This window comes from Malaclemys terrapin, chromosome 1, assembly GCF_027887155.1.
Source record: "Malaclemys terrapin pileata isolate rMalTer1 chromosome 1, rMalTer1.hap1, whole genome shotgun sequence".
Classification (NCBI taxonomy): Eukaryota; Metazoa; Chordata; order Testudines; family Emydidae; genus Malaclemys; species Malaclemys terrapin.
In genome coordinates, this window is record NC_071505.1 from 87,309,902 (window position 1) to 87,331,398 (window position 21,497).

Consider the following 21,497-nt stretch of genomic DNA (forward strand, 5'->3'; position numbering starts at 1 on the left):
GCAAATTAAACAGTAACAAGTCACCAGGACCAGATGGGTATTCACCCAAGAGTTCTGAAGGAAATCAAATATGAAATTCCAGAACTACTAACTGTGCCATATGTAACCTATTGCTTAAATCATCCTCTGTACTAGATGACTGGAGGATATCTTATGTAATGCTGATTTTTTAAAAAGGCTCCAGAGGCAAACTTGGCAATTATAGGCCAGCAAGCCTAACTTCAGTATCTGGCAAACCGATTAAAATTATAGTAAAGAACAAAATTATCAGACACATAGATGAACACGATATGTTGGGGAAAAGTCAACAAGGATTTTGTGTATTTGGGCTTTCAGAAACCTTTGACAAGGACCCTCACCAAAGACTCTTAAGCAAAATAAGCAGCCGTGGGAAAAGATAAATTTCTCATGGATCAAAACCTGACAGGAACTGACAGGAAACAAAGGGTAGGAATAAATGCTCAGTTTTCACAGTAGAGAGAGGTAAATAGCGGGGTTCTAACAGTGAGGGGCGCCTCGGCCACGGCAGGTCCAGGGTTGAGTTGGGACCGGGAGAGGGGCTCCCCTCCTCCGGCCCCAACTCAACCCCGGACCTGCCGTGGCCAAGGCCCTCCTCCCCCAGCCTGAACCCAGGCCCGGACCAGCCATGGCTTGGGGAGAGGTGGCCCAAACCCAGCCCGGACCTGCCGCAGCTGGGGGAGGGGTGGCCCAGACCCAGCCCTGGCCTGGATCTGCTGTGGCCATGGTGGGGCCCCTCCTCCAGCCCCAACTCAGCCCCGAACCTGCTGTGGCTGGGGCGCCCTTCCCCCGGGCCAGACTTGCTGCGGCCGGGGTGCTCCTCCCCCAGCTCGAACCCAGCCCTGGACCTACAGTGGTGGGGAGAGCTGCCTCTCCCCACCAGCCCAGGTGCTGATGCAGGGAGAGAGAGCTGGGGGGAGTCTTCTCTCTCCGCCGTAGACCCGGAGCACCCTCCTGCACCGCAAACCCCTCATCCTTGGCCCCACCCCAGAGCCTGCACCCCCAGCCAGAACCCTTTCCCACCCCATGCCCCAACCCTAAGCCCCTCATCCCTAGCCCTACCCCAGAGCTTCCACCCCCAGCCAGAGCCCTCACACCTATACACCTCAACCCTCTGCCCCAGCCCCGAGCCCCACACTCCGAACCCCTCAGCTCCACCACCACCACATGAATTTTGTTATGTGCACCTATATGAAGGAGATGTGTCACAGAATTGTTAATGATTTGAAGTGTTCTATTGCTCTGCTTACTGATTTACAGCCTGTTGTCTATCTATTTAGATTGCAGGATCCTGGGGGAAGGGACTGTGACTTCCTTTCTGTCCGTACAGGACCGAGAATACAGTTGGCACTTATAATATATAATAAATAATAATGGTGTTCCCACAGTGAATTCTTTATGCACTCCCAGAGGAGTTTCCTCTGCCCTGGCTACCTGAACTAAGAAATGAATTGAGTCTGGTTGAGTCCTGATTCAGCAAGGTACTGAAGCACACAGCTAACGTTAAGAACAGGAATAATTCTTTCCCCAGGAATCTGTACTGGGACCAGTGCTGTTCAACATATTCATAAATGATCTGGAAAAGGAGGTGAACAATGAGGTGGTAAAATTTGCAGGTGATACAAAATTACGGTACTCGATATAGTTAAGTCCAAAGCTTACTGCAAAAATTTACAAAGGGATCACTCCAAGTTGGGTGGCTGGGCAACAAAATGGCAGGTGAAATTAAATGTTGATAAATGCGAAGTAAGGCACAGTGGAAAACATGATCCAAACTATACATACACAATGATAGGGTCTGAATTAGCTGTTACCACTCAAGAAAGAGATCACAGGATATGCCTACACTGCAGATTAGACAAGCATGGCTTGTCCTTGCCAGCTGACTCAGGTTCTCAGAGCTTGGGCTAAGTTTTTTTTATGATGAAGCAGAGGAACTGCTAGCCAGCATGGCAGAGGGTAAAGGGAGCCTTTGGGCCCAGCTAGCCCAGCCTCCTTATACCTGCAGCCAATGCCAGGCCTGGAGGGGGGAGAAAAGGAGAGAGCCTGGCTCAGTTTGGGGCTGACTGGAAAAGAGGCAGGAGCTAGCTGTCTCCCTCCCTGAGGGGAAGGAGTGCTAGCCTGCCAGCCAAGGCAGCCAATAGGGAGGAAGCACTGTCTTCCCAGCTTGGGGAGACTGCAAAGGGGACCTAGGAGCCTCTAGCACCTTAGGTAACTGAGTGAGCGAATTGCAGAAACATTGTGGGATTCGCACTCACTAAACTGCAGCTGCCTCACCTGAAGGAGCCTAGGACCCTGTCAAGACGCCACCCAAGAGAGGACCCTACAGGAGGCAAATTGCCCAGCAAATTGGACTAAAGGGGCCACATCCCAAACTGAATAGATTGGTGGGAAGTAGCCAGGGGCACTAGATTTTGACTCCTTGCTGGGAGACCCCCTGCCCCATTCAGGGGTTGACGTACAAATGGCCCTGGGCTGGGGCCAGATGAAGAGGGAGGAGGAGCGGGGGGCTGAGAGCCATGTGCGCTAACCACTAGGCAGCCCAGCCCTCTAAGCCACCTATTGCAGTTCTGTTTAATTGTGGTTTAGATGTTCAGGCTTGGGATGAAGCCCCACTTCTGGGATCCTCACAAGCCTAGAGCCCAGACTCCAGCCCGAGCCTGAATGTCTGCACCACAATTAAACAGCCCTTTAGTCTGAGCCCTGCAAGCTCAAGTCAGCTGGCATGGGCCAGCTGCAGGTTTTTAATGGCAATGTAGACAAAAAGTTAGTCATCATGGGTAGTTCTCTGAAAATATCTGCTCAATATGTAGCAGTAGTCAAAAAAGCTAACAGAATGTTAGGAACCATTAAGAAAGGGATACATAATAAGACAGAAAATATAATGCCACCATATAAATACATGGTATGCCCACATCTTGAATACAGTTCTGGTTGCCCCATCTCAAAAAAGTTATATTAGAATTGGAAAAGGTACAGAGAAGGGTAACAAAACTGATTAAAGGCATGGAACAGCTTCCATATGAGACGAGTTTAAAGACTGGGACTGTTCAGCTTAGAAAAGAGATGACTGGGGGGGGGGGGGAATCTGATAGAGGTCTATAAAATCATGAGTGATTTCGAGAAAGTGAATAAGGAAGTGTTTATTTACCCCTTCATTTGACACAGGAGCCAGGGGTCACCCCATTAAATTAATAGGCAGTAGATTTAATACTAGCATAAGGAAGTACTTCTTCACACTATGCCCAGTCAACCTGTGGAACTTGTTGCCAGGGGATGTTGTGAAGGCTAAAAGTATAACTGGGTTAAAAAAAGAATTATATAACTTTGTGAAGATATCAAGTATCAGAGGGGTAGCCGTGTTAGTCTGAATCTGTAAAAAGCAACAGAGGGTCCTGTGGCACCTTTGAGACTAACAGAAGTACTGGGAGCATAAGCTTTCGTGGGTAAGAACCTCACTTCTTCAGATGCAAGAAGTGAGGTTCTTACCCACGAAAGCTTATGCTCCCAGTACTTCTGTTAGTCTCAAAGGTGCCACAGGACCCTCTTTTGTGAAGATAGGTCATCAATGGCTATTAGCCAAGATGGTCAGGGATGCAACCCTACGCTCTGGGTGTCCCTGAACCACTGATTGCCAGGAGCTGGGACTGGAGGATAGGAGATGGATCATTCAATAATTGCCCTGTTCTGTTCATTGCCTTTGAAGAATCTGGCACTGGCCACTGTGGGAGGACAGGATACTGGGCTAGATGGACCATTGGTCTGACCAGGTATGGCCATTTTTATGTTCTTAAAGTGTGCTGAGTCCCAAGACTAGAATAGTAGGGGATTCTGCAGGTGAAATCGATGACCTATAAGGTCAGGTTAAAAAAAATGGGCATCTTTAGTCTTGAGAAAAGAAGAGTGATCGGGGGCCCTAACAACAGCCTTCAAATCAAATTAAGAGCTGTTATAAAGAGGACTGTGATCGATTCTTCTCCATGTCCACTGAAGGTAAGTCAAGAAGTAATGGACTTAGTCTGCAGCAAGGGAAATTGAGGGTAGGTATTAGGAAAAGCTTTCTGACTATAAGGGTAGTTAAGCTCTGGAATAGGCTTCCAAGGGAGGCTGTGGAATTACCATCACTGGAGGTTTTTAAGAACAAGTTGGACAAACACCCGTCAGGAATGGTCTAGGTTTACTTGGTCCTGCCTCTGCACAGGGCTGGACTTGATGACCTTTTGAGATCCGTTCCAGCCCTACATTTCTGTGATTCTATAATCCTTCTCATTGCTTTGCTCCTTCACATCTACGCAGCAAGCTTGCCTTGCAATTGGCTCAGCATTCTTGGCCTGAAATGCTCCTGCTCCCATCAAACAGTCGCTACATTATTTCTCAAGATGGGACGTGGCTTTGAAGAGAAGTGCCTAAGTACTGCAGAGCTGAGAAACCACAGACCCTCCTCAGAGATTGGCCCAGAGGGAAGAACTGGAATAGAAAGCATGGTTTGTTCTCCTTCGTGCGGTAAACACAGTTCCCCAGCTCAGAGACCGAAGCCAGCATCTTGTAAGAACACTGTGAAAGTCATGGTGCAAGGAAAGGCAGAGTAACTCACAGCAAGCAGAGAGATCCACTGAACCTCTCTTCTCTCTATTCCCTCTCTTTACATGAGGTGCTATTTTAATTATGTGCTATCTAACACTCTAGACTCTGATTCTGCAGCTTGTCCCATGTGCGGGGACTCGTTTACTTCGATTGAGCTCCACATGGGTGCAAGATTCTGTTCATTGCAGGGGCTCATTGCAGGGCAGAGCCCATGGCAAGATCAGGGCCTTAGATTGTAAACTCTTCATGGCAGGGGCCTTGTCTTGGTATATGCTATAAATGTCACACACACCTGTGGTACTGCATAAATAATAATAAATGGGGAAGTGGCCCAGCAAGAACACTGCAGAGGAGGCTAGACCACTGCTGTTAGTGGGGGGAGAGCAGCTGCACTGCTGTGCCTTTCACAGTGTAACGTGACTACTCCTCAGCCACACTGGCTGGAGAAAAACAAAACAGGAAGTGAGATGGAGCTGTGTTTATGGAAACATGTTCCTGAGCAGAAGAAGCCACCCCAGTGACTGTCCCATCAGTGTACACAGCTAATTATAGGGACAATTTTTAAAGAGTCTTGTTATGTACACTGGTGAGTTTAATTCCTTCTGTGTCTTCCGGAGGGCTAAATGTAAACTTACAAATCCTTGAACCACAATGCAGGCAAGGCTGCTTCCCATTCCTCCCCGACCTTGCCCTAGTCCAATACTGTGACAATACAGAAAGCCACAGTGTGCTGCCCGCAACAGACCCTGGACTAGGGGCATTGGGTTGTGGTGGTGCTGCTGAACGAAGGGGTCTGTCTTCGATCCTTTTCCTCAAAAGCCTTTGACATGCAGCTTTGAGGTATGGGCCCAAGGCTTCTAGCTACTGTGATTGTGACCTCATAGACATGAACAGGAGAGAGGCAGACTCACTTCTCAGGAGCTATAATACCTGAACAATAACTTCAGTTAGCGTTTAATACCCTGCTCCCAATCTCTGGGCTGTAGCTAGAGGGTTTGGGCTCAATCAGTCAGTAACATTGGAACAGTAGTGGAAGGTGATGGGCAGTTGAGAGGGTAAGTACCATTATGAGAGTTGAAATACAGAAGAGAATGGGCAGTAGGACATTTCTGGAGCATTGTGCCTGAGTCAGCAAAACAAGTAAGCACATACCTAACTTTAAGTAACTGAGTAGAACCACTGACTTCAGAAGGACTATTCCTGTTCTTAAAGTTAGCCAAGTGTTACAGTACCTTGCTGAATAAGGACCCAACCAGCCTCAATTCACTTCTTAGTTCAGGTAGCCAAGGCAGAGGAAACTCATCTGGGAGTGCATAAAGAATTCACCGTGGGAATATCATTATTATGTATTATATATTATAAGTGCCAACTGTATTCTCAGTCCTGTATGGACAAAAAGGAAGTCACAGTCCCTTCCCCCAGGATCCTGCAATCTAAATAGATAGACTATAGGCTGTAAATCAGTAAACAAAGTGATAGAACACTTCAAATCATTGACAATTGTTCCTCAGACCAATTGGAAGATGTGAAGAGTCCCACTGTACATATACCAGAGTGTGTACTAGAGAGGAAGGAAGGTCTTGTGATTAAGTCATTGGCCTGGGAGTCAAGAGATCTGGGTTTGATTCATGTAGCTGCAGCGGGAGCACTAAGCAAAAGCTTGTGCCTTCTTCATGCCCATATTTTCAGTGTCACGTGAGGTCTTGGATAAGCCATGTCAGGTCCTCATAAATACTGCATATAAACAATTGGACTTTCAAGGCTGGATTTCTAGCTCTGTTCAAAAATATAAAGTAAGCGTTGCCTCTGGATTACTCTTTTTCTCAGTAGAATTGGACGGACACACGTACAAACATAAAAAATCCCTTATTATAATGGGAAATGTTAAGAACATAAGAACATCCATACTGTATCAGACCAATGGTCCATCTAGCCCAGTATCCTGTCTTCTGACAGTGGCTGGTGCCAGATGCTTCAGAGGGAATAAACAGAACAGGGCAATTATTGAATGATCCATCCCCTGACTCCCAAGATCTATGTCTTAAGTGGTAACAGCTAATTTAGACCCCCATCATTTTGTATGAGTAACTGGAGAACTCTCCCACAAAACTCCCCTATTTGCTGCTCCTGTTCGCTAGCTTAACAGTACTAAGCTTCTGGACAATCTTAATAATAGGGAGTGTTACCTGCCGCACCTATAATGAATCTACAACCCCCAAAGGTAGAGCAGAGACATAGGCCCAACCAGGACAATATGGAAGCTTTAAAAAAACCTGTATATGGAGCCTAGATACTATGGTACTTGGCACAATATCAATAATCTGGGTAAATGAAATAGTGCTAACTTTGGCTGCTGTCTTCTTCAAGTGGTTGCGGTATGTCAATCACCTATCCAATGTCACAAGAAGGTAAACCAGCTTTGGGTCGTTCTGCAGGCATTGGCCATTTAAGAAAATATTTAACTTGTGGCTTGTGCTTGCCTTATGCAGATGAAATACACTAGAAACTGTCTTGGAAAAGCTCATTGCAAGCGCCATTGACTACAGTAGTCTGCCATGAGCTTCATATCATACAGGACCTTGTCAATTTCTGAGAAGGACTGAGATTGATAGCTGCAGCAGATGTCATCGGCGTAAATAAACTTGTACAAGAGTGTTGCTGGCAAGTCGTTGATGTACACATTGAACTGTATTGGTGAAAGAACAGAACCTTGAGGAAGACCGTTAATCTGACACATCCAGGAACTGCAACGGTCACTCATGTATACTCTGAACCACTTATTTTGGAGGAAGAACTCTATTACGTCGACCACCCAATGCACAGCAACTCGAGAGAGTTTACACAGAAGGTCTCTGTGCCGAACTGTGTCATAAGCAGCTGTCACATCCAGGAAGTTGGCTTCTGTCTTTAGATTTTGTTGAAAACCATTTACAATAAAGGTGGTCAAGGCCAAGACTTGATCACAGGTGCTACGTCCTTTCCTGAATCCTGCCTGTTCAACCTGCAAGATATCATCCACCTCTGGAGAGATTCACTGGAGGATCAAGCACTCAAACACCTTAAAACACACTGACAACAAGAATATTGGACAGTAACCATGTTGCGGGTGTCCTTGCCCAGCTTTAGAATGGCAATAATCTTTGCTTGACGTCAAAAATATGGTAGCTTCTCATTAATGACCTGTATGTAGAAATTAGTGAGGCACTGTGACACCTTTGGTCAAAGGTGCTTAAGGAATTCTGGCAAGATGTTATCATACCCTGCTGCTGTGCCTGTTTTGATGGAGGTAAAGGCCTTATCTAGCTCACTGACCGTGAATGACTCTGGTTGACTCCTGCCCACATTCTGATGTTGAAGATGACACCATTCATAATATACTTTGCTTTACATTGCTTCTCCAGCTGAACCTTGGCTACCCTCAGTTGATGGCGTGCAACCTCACTGGGCTTAACCAGTGGGAGATTTTGGCCTTGAGGTCGTTGGGCAGCAACAGCCGGCGGATCAGATTCCTGCATTTCTGGCTGGAATAAATGAAGTCAAGTTTCTCCATAAATTCCTTTCACTGAGTGAATCTAGCAGCATCCAGAGACTCAATCAGATGGTCTGAAATGTCCGAGTTGCCAGATAATTCAAATGTCTGGAGCAAGACTTGGTAATCAGCACTCAGGCAGGGAGTGTAAACTGGTCGACATCCCTGTGGTATAGCTGAACATGCAGCTTTGTAAGTGGCTCCTAGAAATCAGCAGTAGGCTTCATTGACTGGGATACAATGAGACAGGATGGTAACGACACTACGTTCCAGAGCATTGCAGAACTTTTCCCAATCTGCCTTATGAAAATTCCACTGACGCTTGATTGAACTTTGAATGATGGATAGCTGGAGCCCAATGTGGATGAGTAATGGTCTATGTTGTCTTTGAGAGAAGTTAAGTAGTACTCTACAACTCACTGGTTGTGGATGGCCATTTAGTGAACTCACCCAACACAGATCGGGTGAATACTCTTTCGATCATCTAGCTGAGAGAAATGTGCCACGTTGTTTTGCATTGTGAATCAACACAAAGTTGTTTTTAATTGCCCAGTCCATCAACCACTCACCATCATCATCCGAATCCCCCACTCAAAGTGATGGCTGTTGGAATCTCCAACAAAGATTGCTGGATGATCAAGTGTTGGGAGGATATTCTGATCCCAGTGCACACTTGCCGGCTTATATACATTGGAAATCCTAAAGCCGCCAACCTGGATCACATCGTAAAAAAAGGAAGAGAGTGGAACAGCATCAGATATGTTGGAACGCATGTATGTGGCAGGGCCATGTTTAACATCTGGGGAGTGTGAGATGAGGTCAAAGCCATCAATACCATAATGTCCTGCTACGGTGATAGCAACATGAGTTTCTTGCACATAGATTACGTTGATACTATCAGTGATGAGCTCCCCAAATCCTAATAGCCAGTTCCCTACCGGGTCCGCAGCTGCACTTCGGCAGCGGCAGGGTGTGTGTGTTTGTCTTCGCTCCGGGTTTTCAGCGGCACTTCGGCAGCAGGTCCTTCAGACCCAGAGTGAAGGACCTGCCACTGAAAGACCCGGTAGGGAACTGTCCGGTGAGTACAAGCCCCACATGCCTCTCCCCCCGCATCTGACCCCCACCCATGTCCTGCCCCTGACTGCCCCAACCCCTACCCAACTTGCCCTGCTCCCTGTCCCCTGACTGCCCCGACCCCATCCACCACCACCCCGACAGACCCCCGGAACTCCCACACCTACCCAACCCCCCCCGTTCCCCGTCCCCTGAACGCCCCCCCCCCAGAACATCTGCCCCCTCCAACCGCTCCCTGCCCCTTATCCAACCCCTCCTCCCAGCCCCGGCCCGGCCCCCTTACCATGCTGCTCAGGGCAGCGTGTATAGATGCCGCGCGGCCCACTGGAGCTCGCAGCCCCACCCCCTTACCATGCCACTCAAAGTGGCAGGAGGCAGGCTGAGGCTCTGCGAGATGGGGGAAGGCGGGGGAGGGGCCGGGGAGCCTCCCCAGCCGGGAGCTCAGGCGGGCCGCACAGGACGGTCCCGCAGGCCACAGTTTGCTCACCCTTTACAACCGGTTCTAAACCAGCTTCTAAATTTAACACCCAGTTCCCGCAAACCGGTGCGAACCAGCGCGAACCGGCTCCAGCTCACCACTGGATACTGTGACGAGTGGCTAAGGCATAATGACACCGTGCTTGGCTGCTGACAGACCCTCAACATTAAGCTGAAGAATTCAAAATGCCGGTCCAATGGCTCAAAAGTAGAAGGATGGCAATACATTAGAGTCGCAGTCAGATGGCATGTGACCAGGATTCATTGCCAAATTTGGTCCTCTGGTTGGATCATTAGCTTCCCTGGCCCAGGGTGGGTACTGACTGGGAACACAATGTGAACAGTGATCCCTTGCTTCCCGCCCCCCCACCTCCGCCAGCCAATTGTTAATAACTCTCACTGTTAAAAATTTACCCCTTATTTCCAGTCTGAATTTGCCCAGCCTCAGCTTCTGGCCATTGGATCATGTTTTACTTTTTCTCTGCTAGACTGAAGGTCATATTACCAAATATTTGCTCACCCCATACAGACTGTAATCAAGTCACCCCATAACCTTTTCTTTGTTAACCTAAATAAATTGAGTTCCTTGAGCTGATCACCATGGTACAGGTTTTCTAACCCTTTAATCATTCTCATGGGGTCTTCTCTGAACCCTCTCAAATTTATCAACATCCTTCTGGAATGTGGGCACCAGAACTAATATTGTAATAGCACCTAAAGGCCCCAACAGAGATCAGTTCTTCTTGTGCAGTACTTAGCTCATAGTAAATGGCAATCCCTATCCCGATGGGCTTACAATCTAACCAGCCAAGACAAGAAAGGACTCACTGGAGACAGGAAGTAACACTGGAGGAGTGCTCACTTTGTTGCTTCTGAATGCTGCTCTCACCAGGGGTTCCTTGCATTCTTCTATTCTCCCCCCCAGAAGCTACCTGTATACCACCCTCCCATCCCCCTCTTTTTGCAACTCCCTCACCCACACCCTTATGCCAGAGTTCTGTGTGTCCCCCATTTCCCCTATACCAGTGGCTCACAATCTCCCCCGCCCCCCATGCCAGAGGGGTCTGTTTGCCTCCCCATTCCTCCCTTCCTTCTATGCCCCCCTATTTTTACCTGCATGCCAGAGTCTGTGTGGCCCCCATTCCTCCATCCCCCATACTAGGATCCTTCATTGTCCCCCACATAGCAAGGTCTGTGTGTCCCCCATGTCTCCCTACCCCCAAACTAGGGTCTCTCATTCTTTCCCCCATGCCAGAGATACTTTTTGACCTATATTTCCCCTTTGTCCCATGCCAGGGGCTCTGGTTGCCCCAGTCCGCCTTCTTCCCATCCTAGGGATTCTATGTGCCCTCATTTGCCCTCCCCCCATACCAGGGTCCGCTATTCTCCCCTCATGTCTCACTACTCCCATATCACTGTCCCCCATTTTCTCTCCCCATGCCAGAAGCTCTATGTGTCACCCCCCACCCTTCCTTGCCATGCCAGTACCTCTGTATGTTGTTCCCTTTGCCAGGGGTTCTATGTGCCCCCCCATTCTCCCCACCATTATTTCTTTTCTTTTTGTTTGGGATATAAGTCTTTCGGGGTGTCAACATGTTAAACTTTATTGGACAGAGCTGAGATGGGGGGTGGGGTATTGTTATACTGGAAGGTGTAAATGGCTGTCATCAACCAGTTCTTTGATCTATAGCCAATTACAGATATAGCCAGATTCCAGGAGCTCCATGTGTCCCCCATTTATCCCTTCCAGCTTTTCCAATTTTCACCAAGATCAAAAGGGTTTCCTGTCCACTGAAGCCTAGAACATTCCCTGAAATTTTGGAATTGCTTGGGTGTGGCATTCAAATATTATTGCATTACATCCAAACACAGAAACACCATCAAGTTGAGTGTAGGACGGTGCTCTGCTCAGCCATCATTTTACAGCTGGTGGCCTGAGGCATAGAGAGGTTAATTGATTTGTCCCAGGCTACACAGGAAGTCTGGGGCAAAGCTGTGAATGGAAGCCAGATCTCCTGAGTGCTAGGTCAGGACCTTAGCCACATGACCATCCTTCCTCTTTAACCTGCAAAATCTCTGCCCTTCATTGTGCTGCCACAAGCCATTTGCAAAATTTTGCCCTGGATCAAATCTGCAAAAGGGATGCCTGCCTAATAGATTGGGTTTGGAGACAATCAAGTTAACCAGGCTAGCCTCACTGGACTTCGCTGCTCCCCTGCCAATGGGAACATTCCTTTACAAGTAACAATTTTGTTCTCTTGAGTCCTGGAGGGGAACATATGCCTCCATCATATTACTTTCCCATTTAGGGTTTCTCAGGTAATAACTGTAGTGCTCTCCCGGGTTTCTGGGAAGCTCGGATTTCCAACCTGCCTTGTGGCAATTACTCAGTCCTTCTCTAATCAGAGATTTTGGCAAGAGAGAAAATATGTCGATTGCAAGTTAGGAGATAAAATCTATGAGAAGTCAAAGGAACACATAAATCAGCCATGGATTGATACAGTAAAGCCTTTGTTGAGGAAGCAGTACAGCAAAGAAATTTGGAGAGCACCAAAGTGGTTGATAAATATACAAAAGGTATGTCCACACTACAGCGGCACAGCTGTGGCACTGCAGCGACATCGCTGTAGTGTACACACTTGTTACAGCAGCGGCAGGGCTTTTTCCCCTCGCTGTACTAAACCTACTCCCTGGAGAGGCAGTAGCTAGGTTGACAGAAGAATTCTTCCATCGACCTAGCAGTATCTATACTGGTCCTCAGGTTGGCTTAACTACATCTGTCCGGAGTGTGAATTTTTCACCACTGAACAATATAGCTAGATGGACCAAAATTTTGGGTTTAAAGTTTTAGGGCAATGACAGAAAGAGTGATTTAATAGGACAGTGATTCGACCATTTTGAAATGAATGTGACAATCTTATTTTCACAGGTGCATCCTGTCGTTTGTAATCCTTGGTAATATCACATCTGACGAGTCTCAAATTCATTTCAGGCCTTGAGGTATGGTGGTACTGAACTAACGTGTTCAAGCTGAGTTAATCACAACGTGATGGTGCAACCTGGTCATGCAGTGATGCAAGGGCATGGTGCAAAGACACAAACATCCCATATAGCTGTTGTCTGGATCTGGACTCCCTAAGACTAACCTTGTCAGGGATGCCCTCAGAATATAAAAGCTGGCCCTGCCCAATTGAATCAACAATGCAATGCTGTTGCAAAAAAGCCATGTCAATGACATGTTGGGTTGTACTAACAGATGTTAGTACCGCAAGGCACAAATTATCCATCAAGTTCTTGGAATGCTTTGGAGACTATTTTTTATTTCAAAAGGTGGAGAAAGCAACTAGGGGAAAGGCTGTTCCAGATTTGATTTTGACAAATAAGGAGGAACTGTTTGAGAATTTGAAAGTGGAAGGCAGCTTGGGTGAAAGTGATCATGAAATGGTAGAGCTCATGATTCTAAGGAGAGGTCGAGGGAAAACAGCAGAACAAAGACAATAGATTTCAAGAAGGCAGACTTTAGCGAACTCAGGAAGTTGGTAGGTAAGATCCCATGGGAAGCAAGTCTAAGGGGAAAAACAGTTTGAGAGTTGGCAAGGAGACATATTAAGGGCACAAGAGCAAACTATCCCACTGCATAAGAAAGATAGGAAGTATGGCAAGAGACCACCCTGGCTTAACCCGGAGATCTTCAATTATCTGAAACTCAAAAAAGAGTCCTACAAAAAGTGGAAACTAGGTCAAATTATGAAGGATTAATATAAACAAACAGCACAAGGAAGTAGGGACAAAATTAGAAAGGCCAATTCACAAAATGAGATTAAACTAGCGAGAAACAAAAAGGGTAAAAAGAAAATATTCCACAAATACATTAGAAGCAAGAGGAAGACCAAGGACAGGGTAGACCCATTACTCAGTGAGGAAGGAGAGACAATGACAGAAAATGTGGAAATGGCAGAAGTGCTAAATGACTTTTTTGTTTCAGTTTTTACCAAAAAGGTTAGTAGCGATCACATGTCTGACATAGCAAACACCAGTGAAAAATGAGGCAGGATCTGAAGCTAAAATAGAGAAAGATCAAATTACAAAATATTTAGACAAGTTAGATGTTTTCAATACAGCAGGACCAGATGAAATACATTCTGGAATACTCAAGGAGCCGACTGAGAAGATATCTGAGCCATTAGCAATTATCTTTGAAAACTCACGGAAGAGGGAGAGATTCCAGAGGACGGGAAGAGGCCAAATATAGTGCCAATCTATAAAAAGGTAAATAAGGTCAACCCTGAGAATTACAGACCAGTCAGCTTAACTTCAGAACCCAGAAAAATAATGGAGCAAATAATCAAGCAATCAATTTGCAAACACCTAGAAGATAATAAGGTGATAAGTAACAGTCAACATGGATTTGTCAAGAACAAATCATGTCAAACCAACCCCATATCTTTCTTTGAAAGGTAACAAGCCTTGGGGATAGGGGGCAAGCAGTAGATGTGGTATATCTTGACTTTAGTAAGGCTTTTGATACTGTCTTGCATGACTTTCTCATAAACAAACTAGGGAAATATAGCCTAGATCAGGTCTTCTCAAACTGGGGGTTGTGAGGTTATTACATGGGAGTTGTGAGCTGCCAGCCCCGTGCATGGCAGGGCTTGGGCTGTGAGCTCTGAGCGGCTGGGGCTTGGGCTGAGAGCCCAGCTCCTCTCCCAACCCCACTTTGCCTCCAGCATTTAAAATAGTGTTAAATATTTTAAAATGTTTGTAAATTATAGAGGGGTTGCACTCAGAGGCTTGCTGTGTGAAAGGTGTCACCAATACAAAAAGTTTGAGAACCACTGGCCTATATGAAGCTACTATATGGTAGTTGCATAACTTGGTTGGAAAACTATTCCCAGCAAGTAGTAGTTCACAAGCTGGAAGGGTATATTGAGCGGGGTGCCACGGGGATCAATTCTTGGTCCAGTTCTGTTCAATATTTTCAAAAAACAATTTAGATAATGGCATAGGGAGTATTCTTATAAAGTTTGTGGACAATACCCAGCTGGTGGTAGGGGGTTGCAAGTCCTTTGGAGGATAGGATTAAAATTCAAAATGATCTGGACAAACTGGAGAAATGGTCAGAAGTAAATTGGATGAAAGTAAACATGGACAAATGCAAAGTACTGCACTTAGGAGGAAGAGTCAATGGCACACATACAACATGGGAAATGACTGCCTAGGAAGGAGTACTGTTCAAAGTGATTGGGAGTTATAGTGGATCACAAGTTAAAGATGAGTGAACAGTGTAACACTGTTGCAAAAAAGCAACTATCATTCTGGGATGTATTAGCAGTGTTGTAAGCAAGACAAGAGAAGTAATTGTTCTGATAGGTTTCAGCTGGAGTATTGTGTTCCATTCTGGGCCCTGCATTTCAGGAAAGATGTGAACAAATTGGAGAAAGTCCACAGGAGAAACAAAAAGGATTAAATGTTTAGAAAACATGACATAAGAGGAAAGACTGGAAAAACTGGGTTTGTTTAGTCTGGAGAATAAGAGACTGAGCAGGGAAGTGATAACAGTTTTCAAGTACATAAAAGGTTGTTATAAAGAGGAGGATAAAAAATTGTTCTCGTTAACCTATTATAGGACAAGAAGTAATGGGTTTAAATTGCAGCAAGGGAGGTTTAGGTTGGACATTAGGAAAAACTTCCTAACTGTCAGGGTCGTAAAGCACTGATACAAATTGTCTAGGGAGGTTGTCGAAACTCCATCACTGGAGGTTTTAAGAGAACGTTAGACAAACACCTGTCAGGAATAGTCTACTTATTATTTAGTCCTGCCTTGAGTGCCAGGGTCTGGACTAGATGACCTATTGAGGCCCCTTCCAGTCCTGCACTTCTATAATTTTATGTATCATCTTCAAAACAAGTGAGGTAACTATTCCATTCTACTTGGTTCTGCAGGATTGAGTTTAGTTCTGGAGATCACATTTCAGAAAAGACAGGGAAAGAGTTGAGAGGAGGGCAATGAAAAGCAGAAAAGTTCTGGAGAATAGGACCAAAAAAGAAAACTTGAAAGAACTGGGTATGTTGAGTCAACTGTGGCAGAGAGTTGGGGGAGGCATGATAATTCTGTGTGTCTATAGGAAGGGATGTTATAGAGAGGACAAGGGCCAAACATTCTCGCTAGGGGTCACCAAAGGAAGAACAGGAAGGTAAATAGATTTAAGCAAAATCTGCAAAATCTACTGACACGTGGCTCTGATATTTGAGTAGGGCTATTGTCAGTGGGCCCTGTCCTGTGAGCCCCAGGAAGCAGAGAAACCTAGATGCTTGACTACTCTTTTAATAATAAAAAATAATCATACTAATTGGCACTTAAAGATCACTTTGCCAACATTAACTAAAGACACATGACACAACCTTTGTTGTAGTGAAGTATTATTCTCATTCAGCAGCGGGGGAAACTGAGGCATAAAAAGAAAGACTAGACAGACATCTGGGGCTGTTTCAGAGGTTGGATCTATACAGGGTGAGCAGTTGCACATGATGTCTGGATGGTCTATTGCCATGGATACTGTGTTCCTGTTCAGTACACTCACTACTCCTCATTAGAACCCTTTACCCAGAAAATACTCTAAGGCAAACTTTGAAAGAAAATAAAACCCAGAGCAAATGAACCAGTTGTTTCAAGACCTGTGCACTGAAGGAGTCCCCCTCTTTTGCAACGCTTCCCTGGACATATATGAGTGGGTGTTTAACTTAACTTGGCTTCAGTCCATCCCTGCATGACAAATCAGGGCATCCAAAATCCAACCCCTGAAGTGGCTCGTTCTATTTCTAGTTGACTCAGCCTCCAGTTTATTTTTGTTTAATAAATTAAATTTGTCTGTAAGAATTTGTCTGCAACTGGCAAACAAGTTCCAGACCATTTATATTATGTTTGGGAAGGTGTGTGTGTGGGGGAAGAGGGTTTATTTCATGATAAACACCCACCCCCACTCCCTTCCTAAAAAACCCCAAAGGAGCCTGGTTACTGACACAAGGTGCAAGCAGTCGCTTTGAAGCAGCAAAGGGGGTTGGGGGAGGAGGTAAGAAGAGAAACCACAGCATTGCCAACCCCCAAAAAATCACAAATCAGACCCTCTCCCAAAATCATGAAATTGATCCTCAAATCATGATTTTTTAAAAAGATTAGATTGTGTTTTTAGTCTGCCTTTTGATTTTGGAACCCATTTGCAGTGCATGGGGGAGGGGGGAGGGGGGGCAGTTTACAGTATTGCCAACTCTCCCAGATGGAGAGAGGAAGAGGAGGTTACTCACCCTGTGCAGTAACTGACGTTCTTCGAGATGAGTGTCCCTGTGGGTGCTCCACTCCAGGTGTTGGTGCGTCCCTGCGCCTTCGCTCGGAGATTTTTGTAGCAGTACTCGTACCAGCCACGCATGTGCAGAGGCTGCCCCCCTCTTCCCCCCGCTGTAAGTCTAGCTTAATAGTACGCATGCGTGTGGCCAGTCTCCTCAGTTCCTTCTCTACAACGGAGGCTACCCCAACTCCGAAGTAGAGGGGAGGAGGGTGGGTAGTGGAGCACCCACAGGGACACTCATCTCGAAGAACATCAGTTACTGCACAGGGTGAGTAACCTCCTCTTCTTCGAGAGAGATGTCCCTGTGGGTGCTCCACTCCAGGTGACTTAAAAGCAGTGTGTCTCAAGGAGGTAGGGACTTCGGATCTGATAGGAATGCCCTAGATAGTACAGCCCTGCCCAAACGTATATCAGAAAGGGGGCCTTGAGTAAGGGCATAGTGTTTAACAAATGTGTGTTCAGAGGACCAAGTGGCTGCTTTACATATATCAGCCAGGGGAACTTTGCGTAAGAATGCTACAGAGGCAGCCAGAGATCTAGTGGAGTGCGTTCTAATGCCGTCTGGAGGTGTAACCTTCTTCATCTGATAGCACAACCGGATGCACTGAGAAATCCAGTTTGAAAGTCTCTGGGTAGAAATAGGAGAACCTTTGGAACGTTCCGCCATGGAGACAAAAAGTCTAGAAGAGTTTCTAAAAGGTTTGGTTCTATCCAAATAGAAGGACAGGGCCCTGCGTACATCCAAGGTATGCATTGTAGCTTCGAACGAGTTCGCATGTGGTTTCGGAAAAAGGGTTGGTAGGTGTATCGGCTCATTAATGTGGAATGGCGAATGCACCTTAGGAAGAAATTTGGGGTGAAATCTGAGGGTAACCTTGTCTTTGAAAAATAGCGTATATGGTGGGTCTGCCATAAGAGCTGCTATTTCTCCTACCCATCTGGCGGAAGTAATTGCCACTAAAAATGCTGTTTTCATCGAAAGGTGTAAAAGGGAGCACGTGGCTAGAGGTTCAAATGGTTGTTGAGTTAGGCAAGATAGTACTAAATGAAGGTCCCACGGGGTGGTAGGTGGTTTAATGTCTGGGTATAGGGCTTGGAGTCCCTTGAGGAAACGCTTGGTGATTGGATGAGCAAAAACAGAGATATCATCAATTTTGTCATGAAAAGTTGTAATAGCAGCTAAGTGGACTCTGATGGAGCTGAAAGAACGGCCGGATCGCTTAAGGTCCAATAGATAATCAAGTATGAGCGAGAGAGATACCGACGTGGGACAAAGTTGTTTAGCTGAACACCAATGTGTGAATCGTTTCCACTTTCGTAGATAGGTGGTGCGAGTAGATTGTGTTCTGCTATGTAGGAGCACTCTTTGAACTTGTTCAGAGCAATCTAGTTCGCTTTGGGAGAACCATGTAGGAACCAGGCTTTGAGGTGAAGCATGGACAGGTTGGGGTGGAGAAATCGGCCGTGTTGTTGTGATAGGAGGTTTGGGAGGAGAGGCAACGAGATTGGTGGTCGAATTGACATTCTGGTGAGGAACAGAAACCATGGTTGTCTGGGCCACGACGGGGCAATTAGGATCACCTTGGCACAGTCTGTTCGTATTTTTATCAGGACCCTGTTGAGAACCGGTATCGGAGGAAATGCATAGAGTAAGTTTCGGTGCCATGGGATCATGAGTGCATCTCCCAGGGAATGTTTGCCCAGGCCCACTCTGGAGCAAAAGTCGGAACATTTTTTGCTTTGTGCAGTTGCAAAAAGGTCTATGGTTGGGTGACCCCAAATGCGGAATATGTTGTGAATGGTTTTCTCGTCTATCTCCCATTCATGATCTCAGGGAAAGCGTCTGCTTAGTTCGTCCGCTGTGGTGTTCATCACTCCAGGAAGATAGGCAACTGATACCCGGATGTTGTTCGCAATGCACCAGTTCCAGAGCTTCATAGCCTCTGTGCAAAGCGAGTGGGATCGAGCTCCTCCCTGCCTGTTTACATAGAACATGTATGCAATGTTATCTGTCATTATGCGTACATGGTAATTCCTGATTATGGCAGAAAGTGACGGCACGCATTGCGCATGACTCGAAGTTCTAGGACATTTATGTGCAGAGAGGTCTTGGTTGAAGACCATAGCCCCTGGACTGTGTGGTGAGACATGTGTGCCCCCAGCCTGTCAGAGATGCATCGGTAGTCAGTATGAGGGATGGAGCCTCCTGAAGAAAGGGTACTCCAGAACAGAGGTTGGAGTGAACTGTCCACCACAGTAGAGAATCTTTGACTTGGAAAGGTATGGAAAGAGTCTTGTTTAGAGAGTGCACATTTGGTCTGTAAACCGTGGCCAACCACGCTTGGAAACACCTCATGTAGAGGCGTGCATTTCGGACGATGAAAGTGCACGAGGCCATGTGACCTAGTATTTGTAGACAGTCTCGGACAGTCACCTGGGGATTGTTGTGAATTTTTGTGACCAGTCGGCTTATGGAGTTGAAGCGGTCGAGTGGAAGAGATGCCAATCCCGTCCGGGAGTCGAGGTATGCCCCTATGAACTCCAGATGTTGGGTGGGGCATAATGTGGATTTGTTTTTGTTTATTTGCAGGCCTAGAGATAGGAAACAATCGACGGTAAGCCACATGGATAGGAGAGCTTCGTCGAACGTTGAGGCTTTGAGGAGGCAATCGTCGAGGTAAGGAAATATTACGACCCCTTGTTTTCTGAGGTAGGCAGTAACTACAGTTAGGATCTTGGAAAAAACACGGGGGGCCGTGGACAGTCCGAAGGGAAGAACCCTGTATTGAAAATGTGTTGAGCCAAGAGTAAAATGTAGGAAGCGTCTGTGGGCTGGGTGTATAATCACATGAAAATAGGCATCCTGTAGGTCGAGGGCTGAAAACCAATCGCCCTGCTCCAGCACTGGGATTATGGTGGTGAGAGTAACCATCTTAAACTTTTGCTTTTTGACAAATTTGTTGAGCCACCTGAGGTCGAGGATTGGTCGCCATCCCCCAGTTTTCTTTTCTGTTAAGAAATAATGGGAGTAAAACCCCTTCCCTTTGTGTTGTTCTGGCACAATTTCTATTGCTTCCGGTTGAAGGAGATGTTGCACTTCTTGGAGGAGTAGTCGCTTGTGAGAAGGGTCCCTGAAGAGGGACGGGAAGGGTGGGTGGGTGGGAAGCAAGGAGAGGAAGGGGATGCCATATCCAATTGTAACCACCTCTATAACCCACTTGTCGGAGGTAATGTTCTGCCATTGGTGGGAGAATGGTCGTAGGCGGTGTCCAAAGATATGTGTGCTGACTGAAGTGGGAATGCTGTTTTCGAAACCCTCGACAAAGGCTTCAAATCTGCCTATTAGTTGGAGGGGGTTGAGGCGCCCCCGCAGAGTTGGGACGGCGACGCTGGAATCTTGGTCTCTGGCGTTGTTGTTGTTGCTCCTGTGGTCTATGGGAGTGTTGTGTAAATGTGGGATAGCATTGACGTTGGTAAGGTTGGTATCTATATTGCCGTCTTCTGGTCATAGGTTTCTGGAGACCTAAGGACTGGAGGGTTGCCCTTGAGTCCTTCATTGAGTGAAGCACGTCGTTCGTGGCGGAAGCAAAAAGTTTTTCACCATCAAAGGGAAGATCTTCAATGGTGCCCTGGACCTCTCGAGAAAATAAAGAGGATGAGAACCATGAACCTCGGCGCATGACCACTGCTGTGACGGTCAATCGTGCTGCAGTGTTGGCTACATCGAGGGCCGCTTGAAGAGCAGTATGTGATATGATTTGTCCCTCGGAAACCAGAGCTGTGAATTGTTGTTTTTTCTGTTCTGGGATGTCATCAATAAAGTCCATGAACTTATTATAGTTTCTGTGGTCATATTTTGCAAGAACTGCAGTATAATTAGCTATACGAAATTGTAGCGTGGAGGATGCATATACTTTACGACCAAAGAGGTCCAAGCGTTTACTTTCCTTGTTAGCTGGGATGGAGCGGGAATACTGTTGTTTGGCCCTTTGGTTCGCTGCATCTACTACTAAGGAGTTTGGTGCCGGATGGGTAAAAAGAAATTCAGAGCCTTTAGAAGGGATGAAGTACTTCCGGTCCGCTTATTTACAGGTCGGTAGGCATGTAGCTGGAGTCTGCCAGATGGACTTAGCAGGTTCTAAAAGGGCTACGTTGATTGGTAATGCAACCCTAGAGGAAGAAGAGGGCTGATGTCCGTTAACTCATGTTGTTGTTCAGGGACTTCCTCCAAGTTAATTCTCAAATCACTGGCAACTCTTTTAAAGAGGTCTTGGAATTTTGCGTAGTCATCCGACGGTGTTGGAGTAGGGGGAAGTAAGGCTTCTTCAGGCATTACTTCCGGCTCTACTGGAATAGGATCAGGACTTGGTGGATCCTGCAAGTGTGATGGTGCTGTCTGGTGTCATTGGCAGATTCGTCAGGTGGTGGTGCTAGACCGGTGTTGCGCCTGGTTGAGGTGGCGTAGCGCGTGT

At 46.4% G+C, this 21,497-nt stretch overlaps 1 protein-coding gene across 2 annotated transcripts in view; it reads right to left on the bottom strand.

Moving 5' to 3' along the window:
* Nucleotides 1-21,497, bottom strand: part of PDE6H (phosphodiesterase 6H) — a 114,401-nt gene that overhangs the window by 60,735 nt on the left and 32,169 nt on the right. The gene's annotated exons all lie outside the window — the stretch shown is intronic.